The sequence below is a fragment of the Myotis davidii genome, unplaced genomic scaffold, assembly GCF_000327345.1.
Source record: "Myotis davidii unplaced genomic scaffold, ASM32734v1 scaffold362, whole genome shotgun sequence".
Classification (NCBI taxonomy): Eukaryota; Metazoa; Chordata; class Mammalia; order Chiroptera; family Vespertilionidae; genus Myotis; species Myotis davidii.
Window position 1 is genome coordinate 3,932,277 of NW_006297152.1, and position 17,792 is coordinate 3,950,068.

At 44.9% G+C, this 17,792-nt stretch overlaps 1 long non-coding RNA gene and 1 pseudogene across 1 annotated transcript in view; one reads left to right on the plus strand and one right to left on the minus strand.

The window, feature by feature from the left end:
• The window catches only part of LOC107184534, a 27,926-nt gene extending 24,929 nt beyond the window's left edge, over positions 1-2,997 (minus strand). The window contains exon 1 of the long non-coding RNA XR_001515385.1: positions 2,924-2,997. This is a non-coding gene — a long non-coding RNA (uncharacterized LOC107184534). The remainder of the gene's footprint in view (positions 1-2,923) is intronic.
• A 12,969-nt stretch (positions 2,998-15,966) lies between these two features.
• On the plus strand, positions 15,967-17,558 carry LOC102763431 (annotated as a pseudogene).
• The last annotated feature ends 234 nt before the right edge of the window (positions 17,559-17,792 follow it).

Sequence of the window (17,792 nt, forward strand, 5' to 3'; positions counted from 1 at the left end):
GGTTGGTTAGTATTTGCATTGTTATTTCATTTATAACATTTATCTTCTCACAAGTTTTTCCTTGTACTGTGGGGCCCAGCAGAGCAATGACGCCGCAGGGCCCTGGCTGCAGGCTGCATTTGGCCTCCCTGGTCCAAATCTTCAAATTTAGGTTGCTGATCCCACAAGTGTGAACCTCTTGGCTCCGTGTCTGGGCCTCTCTGCTTTCAGTTAGCCAGGAAACCAGGGCCGGGCAAACCTCCAAGGTTTCAGATGGGCCTTCTGTTCAGATAAGCTTCCAAGGATGTTTCTGCTTGGGAACAGTGGCAGCTCCAGTTCTTTGCTGGATTTTAACTTGTGCCTTTGTGACACACCAACAGATTTAGAGCTCACGTTATAATTGGAGTGCGAATGCCCGCATGTGACTGGAATTAACCAGATGTCCACAGATCAGAGACACAAAGCTAACTGACCTTAGGGTGTTAAGCTGAAATACCCTGAGAGGCACCAAGCAATCTAACCCTGTGAGAGATACTTCTTCGGCCATGAGCTTATTTTCAACCCAACTCAGTTTCGTGTTGGGATACAGAGCAGTGGGAAAATGGGCTTTCGAGTCATTGTGCCCTGAGCTCCAATCTCTGCTCTGTCCCTTATTAGGTGTGACTGAGTTATTTAATGTCTCTGATCCTCAGTTTCTAGTACCTTTCTCATAGGATTACCCAATCAGATAAGTGCCAAAAACCAGAGCACAATACATGCTCAATAAATGGTGGGGATTATCGTGAATCCCCAAGGAGAGGAGATTGCTATTGTACAAATTTAGCATCGCTAAAACTAATAATAGTGTTTTCTAGTTCCATTTGGGAGAATTGAACACAGCCTTGGGGAAAGGAAGTTCTTATTTTACCTTTGCAATCGATTCAGCTTTGTCAGAAACACAGGATGTTTAGTTTGTTTAACTAACATTCAAAAAATGGCTAACTAGGAACAAATCAACAAGGAGAGAATGTCTGTCAGCATTTGGTATCTGGCCCTTTTGGAAACAGGATGGGCACCCTATGCAGGCATGGGGATCTCTCATTCCGGTTCAGATTCACTTACATTCAGGAAGTTGGCTTATCTATGAAAATCTGCTCCACAAACAGTTTTTAAGCACCTACTATGTGCCCAATAGTGAAGGGTTCGGTGACTGCAGAGAAAGAGCATGTGGGTGCCTTAGGTCAGGTCTGAACTTGAGGGACTCTAAGGTGAAGCATTTCCAGCCAAGAATCTGATCATCCAGATCGCTCCCTCCCCAGAAGGACTGTGCGCCCAGACTCTTTGGGCTGGCGTTTTCCAAAGCACGTGTGGGCCACCCCTCACCCTTTCCTTCACCTCTCCTTGCCGCATTACAGCCCCTCAATTCTGTTTCAATTTATTAATTATCTGAGAAGTGGCTCTCAAAATATAAGCGCTGGGATACAGGTAAGACCAGTTCCTTAAAGTTTAAAGTGCTCGTGCTTAAAAACCAAGTAATCGCAATACATTTTCTCGACAATATGATTGCTTATTTCATGCTACACTTTCAAACCCCATGCAATTTTCTCCTTTCAGCAAGATTACTCTACTCCACCAGGGTCCTACTTCTTCCTGTCAAAATTCTGTGTTCTGTATCAAGGCCCTGATTCCATGAATACTTCCAAAAACCATAGCCAAAGTAAATCTGAAAGGATTTTAGCACTATTATAGCATTACTCGCCCCACCAATTTAACTGAAGTGTTGAAATGCTTTTGAGCGACGGTAGCTATACGGCAGCATCCTCTCCCCCTCGAGCCTGTCTTGGGGTGGAAACCACAAAGGATCACCTGTCTAAACGCCCCTGCCAAGACTGCCTTCAGTAACGGTAGTCAGCCGGGCCCCTGTGCAATGCTGTGGGAGAACTGCGATGCAACTGTCGCTCATCAAGTTGTTCTGGTTGATATCTGGGCATGGCTGCCTTTGTTTATGGCTCATATGAACACGTTTTAATGATCCAAAGAAAATGACCGCAAGTCGCCACTTCCAGTAAAATATCAATTCTGAATAAATAAATGCAAATGCAACTGTTGGTGAGAAGGGATTGCTTTTGATTTCAGCCTGCCTGATTGACTTTGACTTCAGTGGGCACTCTTGCTAAGGGGTGAAAGAACCATCCCATCATCTCAACTCTGGAAGGTACATGTACACCCGGTTAGGGCTCCAGGCACCCAACTCCGCCAATACAAGCACATCCTGTACTAGCCAGGAAACACCAGAGATCTGCGTTCTCAAAAACATGCCACTTGCTTCTATGACAACACTGGAAACATGCAAATATTATACATTTAGCAAAATCCCACACATCAGAGAGCAAACTCCTGGCTGTCTGAGATGTTCGACAGTTTTCAGTTTTATTTGACATATTTCTTTCAAGTCTTGCATTTCATGCAAAAAAGGAAATTGGTTGCCTTAGGCCGATTTTTTACTTCTCAACGCCCTTAAGGGAATTATGCCACAAAGTCCTGCAAAAATTTGCAATCAGAACTGCTCAAAACTTTCAATGGCTTTTTTTCTTACACAAAAAGTCCAAACCCTTGAGGCTACACAACCTGGTGCCAATGAACCTTTCTGCCCTTCCATATTCGCTGCGACACCCTCCCATTCCCTAATACCTTATGCTCCAACTACACTATGTATAACGGACTGTTCCCTAGAATATCCTGTACCTTCAAATTCCATGCAATTTGCTGCTCTTCTCACTTTACTCCACCCTTCCGCTCAACCCCCAATACCCTGCAAGGTCTACCCTCTCCCTTTAAAAATCCTGTATCAAGGCCCTGATTCAATGAGTCCTTCCATAAACCATAGATCAAAATACATTTAAAAGTTTCTTCAACTATTATAATGTTATCTACAGTCTATGTAATATTGCGATTATCTACTTACAGTTTATTCACTTTGAGTTCCACCAGCTCTCCCGCACCCCAAGGCTGGCACGTGGTATATACTCATTGAGTGTTCTCATGTGTGCTGGAATGAAATAAGGGTTACAGTTACTATTGTGATGTTACTATTGTGGGCATGTTGATGGGATGGGCAGGGAAACAACCACTGAACTGCAGTGAACCCACTGAAGAGTTGACAATCTGTCTTGGGTGGGCGGAGCAAGAGTAGAGGAGGGAACAGGTTTAGGATATGTAGTTTGATAATGACTAAAAGATGCATTTTAGGAAAAAATAAACAGTAATAGGGAGCCATGATGGGTTCTTGAGCAAGCTCAAGGCAGAAGCAAGCCTTTCCCTTTATAAAGATTAGTGTGGAAGCTGACTGCAAAATTGGTTGGAGGTGAGAGAGACTACCAACAGGGAGACAAGTGAGGAGGCCAACACTGTGTTGTAAGAGGAAGGGGAGGGGGAAAGGCCTCGTTAGGATGCTAGGGAATGCGTGGAGAGTTGAGAACTCCTACAAGGCCGTCAGAAGGAAGAGAGGACTCACTGTAGGAAGGGGGTCAAAGAGGAACCGCCATTCCTGCCTGGGAACTTAGTAGGGAAGCATAGTGACTTTTTCTTCCTTTAGGGGCTGGGGGAGGGGGGGTGATATTTTTCCTCAGGACATACTTTCGGATGATGGCCAGACAACTGTATATCAAATGTATATACTGATCAAAAACTTCTCAAGTGTTTATAATCTGCTAAGTGCTGTGAATTCAAACAAGAAGAAGTATGATTTCTGTCCTCAAGGAGTGCAGATGCAGGGGTAGGTGTGGTCATGGGGAAGAACAGCAGATATTATCAGGACCCCAGGAGCCTTGAGGAGTGATCTGGAGATGACGAGGTGAAGAGGGCGGTTGAGAATGAAGCCTTTCGGGTACAAACAGAAGCTTGAACAAAGATGAACAGAGCTGAGAAACAGGAGTTCTAAGTGGGTACTGATGATTGGCGTAATAGGTTTCGCCATCTGTATGCCCGCGCCTCGCTCTGACAGATTGCACTCTGCCCCATCCATCACCCAGCACCTACAGAGCTGCAAAGGAATAGTAAATAACAACAGTGAAAACCCAGGAGTAAGTGGAATCAAAGAACCCAGCTCTGAACAGTGAAAAAGATTGCTGTTTATCTCCTCTGCAGTTGATCTTGAACTATTTAATGGTGCATATACAGACAAGGTGAAAACATCCCGCAGCCGTAACACAAATGCGAGCCCCTTGCTTGTCCGGTAGATGAGGTAGGGCAGGAAAACTGTAGATGGAAAATAAAATTCTGTAAATCTGTATCACAGCCAGGAGCCCCCACGGATATGAAATACTGATTCAGTGCTGCCGCTCTTCTAAGTTCTGAATAAATTACCCGCATACTCTCTAAGTACTTAGTGGGCTGAAATGTTCAGGGGCAAGATGAAGAATTGCCCATTAGTTATTGAAATCATACTGAGATCCTACTAACTTTCAGGCTCCTACTGTCAGGCGCTATGACAAAATCACCGTGGTTGGGACAAACAGCAAGAGAGTAAGCGGATGTCAAAACTGGCCTAGCCCTGGCCAGTGTGGCTAGGTTGGTTGGAACGTCATCCCATGCACCAAAAGGTTGCTGGTTCAATTCCTCGTTAGGGCACATACCCAGGTTGTGGGTTCAATCCCCGTGAGGGCACATAAGGGAGGCAACCCACTGATGTTTCTTTCATACACCGATGTTTCTCTCTCCCTCGATCCCTCTCTCTCAGATCAGTAAAACATATCCTCAGGTGAAGATTTAAAGAACAAGACCTACAACCAAGTTTTGTTTTGTTTTGTTTTGTTTTTTTGCTGACTCACGCAGATGTTCTTCAGTACATCAGATCATCAAAGGTGATATGTCCATCGCATGCATAGCACAGGCACGAACAAGCAGAGAAGCTCCAAAGAAGAGGGTTTTTAAGGAGGGTTATGTATGCCAGGGACATGGGGATGTAAGCTGGGTTTCTATTCCTTTGTGATTCTCCTGATGTTTTGTGTGTTTTAGGTTCCTTTGCCACTGGAATCATATAGTGGTTCAAAGTACAGTTTACAGCATAAGGAAATTCCTCCTGAAACCCCAGAGATCCTGATTTCATTCATCTCAAATGAAACCTGGGCATCAGTATTTTCAAAAACACTGCCCAGCTGATTGCAAAGTGCAGCCCAAGTTGAGAAGCAGGCCTGACCAAGAAGAGCACTACTGGAAGGTGGACACGGGGCCTTGGGTGTTAGTCCCTGTCAGCATGGCCGTGATCTAGGCTCCCACACTCCATGAAACACAACCCCGTGCTGATTCACTCCCACCCAGGCAGGGAAGAATGGGAGCTATAGGCTCTAGAGTTCTGTTTTTCAAACTCTGTGCCAGATGCTCCACTTTCACCTACTCTTACTCCAAAGGTTTGGCTCCTCCAGAGAGAAGGTAGAGGATAGAGAGGTTGGGGGTAGAACGCTGAGGGTGCTGCCTCCAGGGACAAGTCACCTTTTGAGACTTCATGGAGACATGTCAACAGCAGCTGGCAGGCAGCCCCCGACCCTGGAAGCACTGTGAAAGCAAGGGCTAAGCTTTTCTGGAGGTGCACCCCCCTCCTTTATACATGGAGTTCATGCCCTGCAGTGACCTGTAGTCAGTGCACATGGGTGCAAATTCCCGGCATCACTTTGGGAGATGAAACACATCACTCGCATCTCACCTGGCCGCATGGAGGAATCAAGAGGCTCTCCTGTCTGCATGGGTGGGGCAAGGGCTCCAGGTGGAAGAGTCTGCTATGACTTTTGAAGACATGAGAACTGAGTGTTTTCAACAAAAACTTTCCAGGTAAATTCCATTTATCGTTCTGAACTCTGCTGTCTGTTAGGGAAAAGCCCTGTAACGGCATTGCTTTTGCTTCAGCAAAATGCCTCCATCGCCAGCCTTTATCCCCTTATTCTGTCTCCTGTAAGGAAGACAGATGGGTAACAGATAGGCATGTAATTAAAACCAGTGACAAAGTTCCTCTCCTGCTGGATTACAGAAATGCTGGGAGGCCTGGGAGGACCCGAGTGTCAGCCAGGCCACTGTCTTCATTTCACAGGAGAGGGAACAGGGCTCCTAAGAGTAGAAGTGACTCGTCTAAAACGCACAGCTAGTTGGTGCCAGACCTGTGTCCTTTAACCTGCTCTCGGAGGTATTATCTTCCAGACTTTCAATCATCCTGACAGCTCTCCTCTGAAGCCTGTCCAAAGCCCTTCTCAGCGAAGCTCCCGGAATGGGACGCATGACCCCAGAGGGTCTGATTTTATCTGCGTCTGAAGAGAAGATTGCTCCAGCGTCCGGATTGGAGGTGTGCATTCCAGAGCTAGTCCTGCTCCAGGGTTACTTCTGACGGTGACCCTCTGGCCTATTCTGACATGCTTGAACACGGTCGCCCAGCTCGTGTGTCCCGGGCCTGCTTTGCTTCCCCAAGGGGCATGATGTCCTTATTGAGTCACAACCCGCAAATGATAAAACCTCAGATGTGCACAACATCTTCCTTTCTGCAAACACAAAGCACCCTTCTAAGACGGCCCGCCTCCTGTATACTCTGTTAGGGAGGGTAGGCGGCCAAATGCCAACATTCTGGACAGACAGATTAAAGGCCAGGGTTGAATTAACTTAGCCTGAATCACCTGTGAAGATGGGTGACACTTATTCTGGAAGGCAGAGAGGTGACTTTATCCAGGGTCAGCACTGAGCCAATCAGTCCTCATGTAAGGCAGCCCTCCCCCACCTGCCCACACTGCTGGCAAAGGCCTCTCCCTTGACTATCCCGTAGTTCTGCCATATTCAATGCTCATGTGCTTTCAACTGCATGGCAGACAGACCAAGCCAGTCAAAGAGGCTTAATCCTTGCCCTTGCAGGAGTTCGCAATTCAGCAATGTTTAAGTCAGCGGTTCTCAACCTGTGGGTCGCGACCCCTTTGGGGGTTGAACGACCTTTTCACAGGGGTCGCCTAAGACCATCCTGCATATCAGATATTTACATTACGTTTCATAACAGTAGCAACATTATAGTTATGAAGTAGCAACAAAAATCATTTTATGGTTGGGTCACAACATGAGGAACTGTATTAAAGGGCCAGAAGGTTGAGAACCACTGGTAAGTCATCAGGGAATCTGTTTGTTTTCCAGATCTCACCAGGCTACATTCCTATAAATGGGGATTTTAGGCCTTTGAGATGCGGTCAGGATCAACTGCCTGGCCCCATGCTCCCTGAACACTTTATTTTCCCTCACTGCGTGCATCCCATGTCCTGGACTCTCTTAGCTGTCTCATGCTGCCCTCCTCCCCACCCCAGGCTCCAGGCTAGGAGCTCCAGACCTGCAGGGTCTGCATGAAGGGATGGTCCATGCATGTCTGTGGAGTGAATGTGCGCTCCAAGGAAGCCCCCCTGACAGCCCCCCCTCCCCCACCTCTGGGTGCCTCCACTCCGCATGTGTCCCAGGAAAAGGATTTGGCCAACTGCAAAGGGCCACACCACAACCTATCCCTCCACCTTAGAAGCGCTTCCTATGTGTAGTATACGGGTTCTGCTGAGGAGTGTGGATGCTGCTCCATCCTCAAGCCCAGGAGTCAGTGTTCAACTCCTTCAGAAAGCAGCCGTCTCCAACATCTAGGGCTGCGGCTTCTCCCAATGTCTCACTGTGAGCACAGAGGGGAGCGGGGAGCAAGCAGACACTAAGCTGACTCCAAGGCCCACCACACTGCCCTGGAGGAAGGACACATCCAATATTTATGGGTGATCTGACAATGACGTCCTCATTACCTCCCTAGAAACACTCCGAGGAAGACTCCTGTCTGCTGCCGTTTCTCCTGCCTCATAAAGTCTGACGCCGGACTGCTGAGCGCACAGCACTCTAAACACTGAGCTCCCTTGGGATGGTGCCTAAAGCAAGATTTGGGGAACACAAATATTTCCGTAATTCCTGGGGTGAAGCTACTGCCTGGAAGCCACTGGGGTGAAGTCTCAGCAGGGGGCTTGTGATGCCCCAGCCTCTGTCCCCACCTCCCAGCAGGGAGACAAGCAAAATGAGTGGCCGGCCCTCTGGCCTTCCTCCTCAAAGGGACTCGCGGCTGTTATTGTTGGCCCAGGCCATGACCCTGTGCTCAGGACAGCCACAAATTCACATGTGAGAAGATCATGTCCCTACAATAACCCTGTGACTAGCTACATTCATCGAGCACTCGTTCTGAGGCAAGCTCATCCCATGGGTTACCTTATTTAATATGACCCTATGAAGTCGGCACTCTATGTCTGAGTTACAGACGAGCAGGTACATGAATTTCTCAGTGTCACATATTTTAAGTTTAGCACGTTGCAGAATCGGAAATTCTAACGCAGCGCAGGCCAGGTGCCCACTGGCCATCCTGTTTCCATTTCACAATCCCACCGCTGATGGCTGGGGGCCTCGGGAGGATCAGGCCAAGGGACAGGACAGCCAAGGCAGCAGGATGGAAAAGGAGCAGAGAGTCCAGAGTTCACGTGGAGAAAACCGGAAAGGCAACGTGACTGCTTCATCCAACAGAGGCACCACCTCCAACACGGGGACACAATACTGATTAAGCTTCTTCAACAAAACACTGGGGGGTGGAGGGAGGCCCCTGGATGGGGAGCACAGCCTTGGCAGGCATCTGAGATGCGTGTGCGCGCGCACACACACACACACACACACACACACACACTCTCACAACAGAGTTCACTGACATCAAACACACAGACAGCCTTCTGTTCCCTTCTGTTTTCTGGGTTTCTGCGATGCATCCCAGACAGAAGAATTCAATAGGCTGAAACTGTAAAACTAAAGTCAATGGCAAGGCCCAGAGTGGAAGCTTTAGAAGAGGAAATCTTTGCTTTTTTCCTGGAAGTACCTCAAGAGGAAAAAAAAGCCATTTGAAGGAAACTCAGTGCCAGTGAACAACTAGACAATATAAAACATCAGATGTGAGAAAGGATTTGGCCAACTGCAAAGGGCCACACCACAACCTACCCCTCCACCTTAGAACTGACCGCCCTGACTTCGCCCCCACTTCAGCTTGTAGACCCTTTACAATGATTCCTAGAATACTTTGTTGCACATATTTAATACCCATCTGTTCCCTTTTAGACTGTAAGCTACCTAAGGGGTGGTTTGTACATCAATCCTTCATATGGTGACTACAAACATAGGAACTCAGTAATCATTGGCTAAATTAATCCATGACTGTTTATTTTGCCTTCCAATACCAAGCCAAAAGAACATGCTGCTGCTTCTGTCTTTGAAATCTGTATGTCAGTCATCATGAACTGGAACTGAAGTGAACCTAGGTGCTCTTCTTTCAAGGCAGTCCTAAATGAGTCCAGGCTTGGAAGTCAGGCAATGCCTGGCTTGGGTTTGATTCCTGGCTCTGCCACTCACTTAACCATTACTTGATTTTTCTGCCCCATGTTCTCATTTGTAAAATTCAAAGTCTAGGAAACTCAGAGAACCATGGCAAGGTGGAGTATTATTCTCAACACAACCGCCATGAGTGAATCTTTAAAAGTATATGTTAGACCATGCCATGCATCTGCTCAAATCTCTCCAATGATTTATCATTTAATTCAGAGTAAAAGTCAAGCTCCTTCCATTGGCCTGCAAGACCCTACAGGATCTGGCCCCCACATACTGCTCTCCTCTGCCCAGTCATGTGGGCCTTTACTTGAACTCTTCATGTTCCACCTGCCTGAGGGCCTTTCATTGGCTGTTCCCTCTGCATTGAGCTGTCTTCTCCAAGATACCCATGTGGCCAACCTCTTCTACTGCTTCAAGTGCCACCTTCTCAGTAAGGCCTACCACTATCTGATTTAAAATTGCAATCTCAATCACAATTCTGATTCATTATACTCTGATCTATTATTTTTCCAAAGCGTGTATCCCTTTTTAACATATTCTCTCTTGTTCCCTATGTATATGTGTATTGCCTAGGAGTTTCCTATGCTAATCTCACCAGCAAATCTTTTCCAAGAGCCCTAGTTTTTGTGTGTTTTGTATATTGATGTGCCTAGAACAGTGCCTGGCACACAGTGTGGGCACTCACTCAATAAATGATTTTTGAATGAATGAAGGTAGAGTGAAGTTAGTAAATTCCTGGCACACATAAAAGTCTTGATAATTGTAGCCATCATTACCACCACCACTACCACCATCATCATCGTCATCATCACTACATCATCATTATTGGGTCAGTGGTGCCTCTCTTATAGTCTTGAGAAGAATAAAAGAGTTAAGGTGTATAATGCATCTAGCACAAGGTTGGTACGTAGTACATACTTGATAAATATTTTATTTTTTCTTCTTTTGTGGCTTTTTATGTTACTCCCTTTTTATGGAGGACCCTTATAAAGCAAAATCAACTAGCTAGTGCACATGTAAGTGTCATACAGGACCATTTACAGAGCACTCTAGAACTGTTGATTAATTGTTACTACTATTACCAGCTGAGTGTCAAAACTGAATTTATGTGACTGCATTCTTTTGATCATGATTCCTGGTATTAAGCAACTTTCTGCTACTTTTTTCTATAAACCATGAAGAAGGAGGGAGTGGAGGAGAAGTAAAAACATACATCTTAGCTTTCATAATACCTGGGTTTATATATACACACACACACACACACACACACACACACACACACACACACACCAAGGGGAAAATACCTACAGATAAAGAAAATTACATTACCAGCTTAAAGTGGAGCATTCTCTAGAACGTTATATAAGCATAAAAACGGTACTGAAGAATACAAAGGTAGACATTTCCATGTTAGAGGCTGGAAATAGACTATAGATGTTTCCAAGCCAGCAGAAATATGAACTTTTTCTTTTACCTTTTCTTTTCTCTCTCTTATGTCAGTGTAAAGAAAATCATTTCAAATGTTTAGTGGATGCTGGTGCACAAATCCTGCCTGTGGACAGTTAATATAAAACACAGTAATGATTCATCTCCCCTACCTCTTGGAACTGCAGAGAATGTACAGAATTCCAAGGTCTAGATAGGACCGACCATCAGGACAAGTTCCTTCTGGTTGTCATGTCCAATGGAGCCCTTTGGCTGGAAAAGCACCTACATCGCCCTCTTTTCCTTAAAACCCCAAGCATCATTGCTGTGTGGCTCGCTCATCCTTCCTCTTTCAGATAAATATTTCTTATCATTTCTTTTTCCAAGTCAAGTAATCCTGGAATGCTGCACGGAGCAGCCCTAGCAGTTGTTGATGGAATTGTCTTTACATCAGCCTGGAGGTGTGCCATTCTGTTTTTCTTGTAAAATGCTTTTACAAGAAACCATACTTTTTATGTCACATTAGAAAGGCGAATGGCTCTTTTATAAATTCTATACTTCTTTAATTGGAAATCATGCCCAGATGCCAACTTTTTTTACCACGCCAATAAATATATCTTCTGCATAAAATGTGCATTATCTTAACTTCCTACTGGCCAATCCCTCCCCCAACTTAGAGGATAAACAGTCAGAGTTGGTGTACCGGTGGTGACAGCCACGTGTGTTTTGTCTGGGGTGGTTTCCTGGAGACAAAGCTAAGGTGGAATTCACACCCAAGTTTAAATACAAAGTTCAAATGGTAAACAAATATACACATTAGTCCTGAAGGTAAGAGGCGGGGCTGCAGCTAGGATTCTAAAGCCAGGAGTGGGACTTATGTGAAGCAACAAGGAACCGTGATATGTTTACACAATGGACTACTACTCAGTTGTAAAAAAGAAGGAAATCTTACCTTTTGCAACAGCATGGATAGACCTGGAGAACATTATGTTTAAGTCAAAGAAACAGTCAAAGAAAGATAAGTACCATACGATTTCATTTGTATGTGGAATCTAATGAACAAAATAAACTAATAAACAAAATAAAAATAAGTCCATAGATGCTGAGTACATACTGCCCGCTGTCAGAGGGGAGGGGAGTTGGTGGCTGGGTGAAAAAGAGATGAAAGGAAAAAACCAACAACTCATAGACACAGACAACAGTATACCACATACCAGAGGGAAGGGGAGTGGGGGAGGTAGAAGAAGGTAAAAGGGGGATAAATGGTGACAGAGGAGATTTGACTTGGGATGGAAAACACAATACAATATACAGATGACATATTATGGAATTGTACACTTGAAACCTATTTAATTTTGTTAGCCGAAGTCACCCAAATAAATTCAATAAAAACTAAAAAGAAAAAATTTTCCTCATACCCGTCTGTACCACTGAGCCACAGTGGCCGGGCAAGAGAGTCTTAGTTTATAAGTTGTCCACAGACCCTTAGATCGGCCATCAACTGAAAGGTACCGGGCACTAGCCAGCTTTAGTTTGCAAACATCCTTTGCATATGAGTTCCTGGTCCATGTCACAGCTCAGCTCTAAAGATTGGGATCACTGCTGTATATTCTGAAGTTATGACTGCTAATCTCTGGTGACTTCCAAAGGGATGAGTTAGGGAGGTGAATGTATATGTGTGTTATGGCATTACAGGCTGGTGGGAGAAAAGATTAGGGGGAAAAACTAATGGAATTTTGCCTCCAAATGATTACACTGTCCCAAAAAGAGGAAGAGGAGTCACATATTCAAATCCTGGGTAAATCCTAACCTAATAGACTGCTGAAGGCCAGTGGTAGCTGTTATGACAAGAAATTCCTGATGACCTATGCGCGACGTGCAAAGGATTGCCAAGAACAAAAAGGATGACATTTGCTGTTATAAAAGTTCATGTTTCTGAATAGTGGGGGGAAAGAGATCACAGGAGATGTCGCCAAATCTCCTGTGTATATTGTTTGTATAAACTTATTTCTCCTGATAGTAGATGAATGACATTTTCTTTTCCCGAAAACTTTTCCTTTATAGAAAGAAAACGGACTCCTCAGCTGCTGCAGGAGAGGTCAGTGGTTGGTTTAACCACTCCTCCAGGGGCCTGAGAGAAGCAGCTCTGATAGGTGGTTTTCTATAAGACAGCAAGCTTGCTGTTAACGCAGTGCCTCCCTTCCCCTCAGAGGCCCTACAGGGGGAAATCAAAAGACTCGCTTTTGCCTCCTAATCAGCATTTGTTTTTCAAAGATTATAAAGCAGCTTATTATTAGAGCTCCACAGGGTCAGGAAACTTCAAATGAAATAAGATTTGATATTGATAAACACTGTGCTCCCTTCCAGAAAGATTGTTTCACTATAAATGCAGCCTCCTTAGACCTGCACATCCACTCCTTCCCCATCACAAGTCTATAGAATACATATGACATGGCACTCACAGGTTTTTCTTACCCGTTGGTACATGTCGCTCAAGCTATTGCTGTCCTCCATGTGTCAGGCACAGGCAGAGGCTGGATGTGGATGTGACTGAGAGCACAGATCCTGGGGCGGGCAGATGCAGGCAGATGTGAGTCTCCTTCTAACGGTGGGAACTTGGGCCACTCACATAACCTCTCTGAGATTTCATGTTTCCATTTGTAAAATGGGATCGTTTGCTTGGATTAAAGGAAACAGTGGAGATAAAGTATTTACCACCTTACCTGGTACATAGTGACCAGACATGAAACAGCAGCTATTATCATTGTCAGTCCTACCAGGCACTGAAGAGAAAGACATGGTCTCTGTCCTCAGCGACCCTAAATTCCAGCGGCAAGGCAAGACGTGGGCAAGCACTAGGATCACTAAAAGCACCAGACATTGCATAATGCCTGCCACAGATTATTTAAATGAGGTAGTTGTACATCTAGACAGAACATCTGAAAACTTTATGCAGTAACAGATTGAACAGAATCATGCTTTCCTTGCTAGTTCAATATTATTTCATCTCTTACAATTACTAAAAATCCTGCCTTCTCTGGACACGGGCTGGGGTACGGCCTAGCCCCCTTTCCTGACGCTTTTTTCTTGATGTGTTAATATCCTTTTTTTCTAGTTAATTTCAATTTACTGCAATATGACTTGAGTCTACTAGTCACTACAACAGCTAAATGTCATCGGTTAGATGTTAGGCATTATGCAAATAATTAAAATATGTTAGAGAGGTATGAGAAAAGAGTAAATTCATAAAGCAAAGATGTAATGCTCTGTCATTTCTAGCCAGGAAGCAAAGGCCAAGATAAAGTCAGAAGTATAGGAGATGGGGGATGGGAATGAAAGATAAAGGGCACTGGGAACAGGAAAAGGCAGAGAGAGTCTTCAGTCTGTGATGCAGGTCTGACAGCTTCGAAAGGAGAGGAGGAAGGAAAGAAGGTGGAAATAAGCACTTCAGACTGCAGTGAAGTCTGAGAAGGCCTCAGCCAGCCCACTGGGGCATCACAACAGGCAGAATGACCGGGCTCTATCGGCCCACCGTGCTCAGTCACTGCCTGGGAGCCTCCAGTGAGTGAGGGCTGGGGCTGAATGTTGCTGTGATTCAAAGGAGGTCACCTGGCATCTGTCAGTTACCCACACTTCTCCCAGCAGGTTCTTGAAGGGAGGTCTGAGGGGTGCACCTCCGTGGTGGCCACAGATGGTCTATAGAATGAGGCAATCAGAAAAGAACAAAGAGGTCTCAGAGACAAAAAGAGCGATTACTGAAGCTAGATATTCAACTGAAGGATTGAAAATTAAAGTTGAGAAAATCTCTCAAAATGTAGAATGAGTCAAAGAGATAGAAATACATAAAATTTTTAAAATGAGACATTAGAAGAGCGATCCAAGAATGCCATTACCCTATTAATCGGAATCACAGGGGAAATGAAAGAGATAAGAAAAAATATATCACGAAGAGAAGAGAAATTCCTGGAACTGAAAACTAGATACAGTGTTCAGCACAATGAATTTTAAAAATACCTACAACTGGATACAACTGCATAAAATCACCCAACACTTAAAAAAAATCCCCAAAGCTTTCAGAGAGATACCATAGTTCACCTGTGAAGAAAGGAGAGCACAGAATGTCATCAGACTTGTAAAGAATTATGCTGGGCCCTACCCGGTTTGGCTCAGTGAATAGAGCACTGGCCTGTGAACGGAAAGGTCTCAGGTTTGATTCTGGTCAGGGGTACATGCCTGGGTTGCGGGCTCGGTCCAATGTGCAGGAAGCAGCCAATCAATGATTCCATGTCATCACTGATGTTTCTACCTCTCTCTCTTCCTCTCTGATCAATAAAAAATATATATTTTTTAAAAAAGAATTATGTTGGATGCTAGATAACAAAAGGTGAAGTGGTTTAAAGACATTAAAGAAAGTGATTTTCATTCTAAAACTCTCTACCTGGTCAATAATGAGAGAAGATTAAAGCACAAAAGCATTTTTTCAAAGTGTCATTTACAAGCAACTTGCCTTAGTCACTAGAGGAGGTGCTCAAGCACAATTGGAATAAAAAAGAAGCCCTAGCCAGGTTGGCTCGGTGGATAGAGCATCAGCCTGTGGACTGAAGGGTCCCAGGTTTGATTCCAGTCAAGGGCATGTTCTTTGTTTGTGGGCGCATCCCCAGTAGAAGGTGTGCAGAAGGCAGCTGATCGATGTTTCTCTCTCATTGATGTTTCTAACTCTCTATTCCTCTCCCTTCCTCTCTGTAAAAAATCAATAAAATATATTTAAAAAAGAAAAGAAAAAGGAAGACAAGAGTCAAGAAACAGTTAATTCAACCAAGTCAAACAATGATGGGGATTTTCAGGATGTTATTTACAGCAGATCTAGAAAACCTCAGTCCAGGCTGGAGTAAGAGGCCACACAGGACCAGGAGGGAAGTCTCAATGGAATTAAAGGTGTGATTAACACTGATCATAATTGAGGATATAGTAAAATGCTGAAATGCCCCCTCTTCTATCAAATAAGGGAGGCACAAAAAAAGGACTCCAGGAAAAACAAAAACTGTAAGAAAACTTTGGTGCCCTTTCAGGTCGGGCCCTCTGGAGAGATGGCTGTGGTGCAGGGGGCAGAGGTGAATGTGTACGTTGGCAAGCTGAAACTAAGCAAAACTGAGCCAAACAGAAGCACACAGCTGGCACTTCTGACATCTGGAAGCTGAGCAGAAAGCAGAGAAGGCCAAGCAGAAGGAGCTCAGTGAGAAAGAACTAAGCCAGGCCAGTGCTGCTGCTACCAGCCACACCACTAACAATGATGTGGGTGCCGCGGAGGAGTGCCTGGACCCAAACCAAAACCAATGATTTCTGCAGCCAAGCAGTCCGCCAACTAAAGGTCAATGGGGAACACCCACACCACACAAGCTCCATGTAGGTGTGTTACTCATTCACTTCATTCAAGAATACAGCCATCTGCAGCCTGGGGACCACCTGGTGGCAGGTGGGATCAATACTAAAGAGCTTTTTGAGGAAAAGTTCATCTCCTATGACCTTGGAGGAGAGGGAGTCAAGTTGCAAGTCATGGACAATTCCAGGAATTACAAATCAGAAGAAAATTTATTCATATCAATAACAAACTGCATTAGGAGACATAATTGGAGTTCAGAGGAGTCCTGGGAAAACCAAGAAGGGTGAGCTGAACATCATTCCCTATAAGGTCACATTGCTGTCTCCTTGCTTGCATATGTTACCTCATCTTCACTTTGGCCTCAAAGACAAAGAAACACAATATTGTCAGAGATACTTGGACTTGATCCTGAATGACTTAGTGAGGCAGAAATTAATCATCAGCTCTAAGATCATCACATATATAAGTTTCTTGGATGAGTCAGGATTCCTAGAGATTGGACCTCCCATGATGAGCATCATCCTAGAGGGAACTGTGGCCATACCTTTTATCACCTACCACATGAGCTGGACCTGAATTTATATAGGAGATTTGTTCCAGAATTCCACCAGAAGATGCTGGTTCTTGGTGGCACTTGCCAGGTTTGTGAAATTGGGTGCCAGTTCCGTCATGAAGGAACTGATTTGACTCATGATCCTGAGTTCACCCCCTGTGAGCTCTACATGGTCCACACAGTTTATGAGGAACTCATGGAAATCATGATGATCTCAGAGACGATAAAGCACATTACAGGCAGTTACAAGGTCACTTACCATGCAGATGGCCCAGAAGACCTACGAGATGGCCTACGAGATTGACTTCACCCCATTCTCCATAGAATCAGAAATGGGCAGGAGTTTCAGAAAGCCCCGGGGAAGAAGCTGCCAGAAACTAACTTCATGGAAAAGCTCTTGACTGCTCTCCACTCAGGCCCCGGCCAGGTTCCTTAATAAGCTTGTTGGGGAGCTTCCGGAAGTGACATGCATCAATCTCATGGATAATGAGCCCTTTGGCCAAATACCACTGCTCTAAAGAGGCTCTAGTAAGTACTGTGAGCTGTTTGTCAGGAAGAAGGACATATGCAATGCCTACACTAAGCTGCATCACCCCATGTGGCAGTGGCAGCTTTCTGAAGAATAGGCCAAGGCCAAGGCCACTGGTAATAATGAGGCCATGTTCATAGATGAAAACTTCTGCAGTGCCCTGGACTATGCCTGGGGCATGAACATGAATGGGCTTAATCACCATGTTTCTCACAGACTCCAATAGCATCAAGGAAGTACTCCTGTTTTCTGCCATTAAACCTGAAAACTAGCAGGAAAATGTAGCAACTACTGATGCATCGGAAAGCACATAGCTGGCACCTCCTTCTAGAAAATCATTGCAAGTCACATAATTCACACATCTTTGCACTTCTGTAAAAGATCAAGGACTGCAAGGGAATCCTTGTTTTACTTTCATAACAAGCTACTTTGTTAATATTAATAATAGGAAGGAAGAAAAGGGGAGGCCAGGCATTATAAACACAGTTATCTGGGCAGCTTCACCAGGACCCTGCAGCTTTACAGGAGGGGGTCCAAAAAAGGGAAGA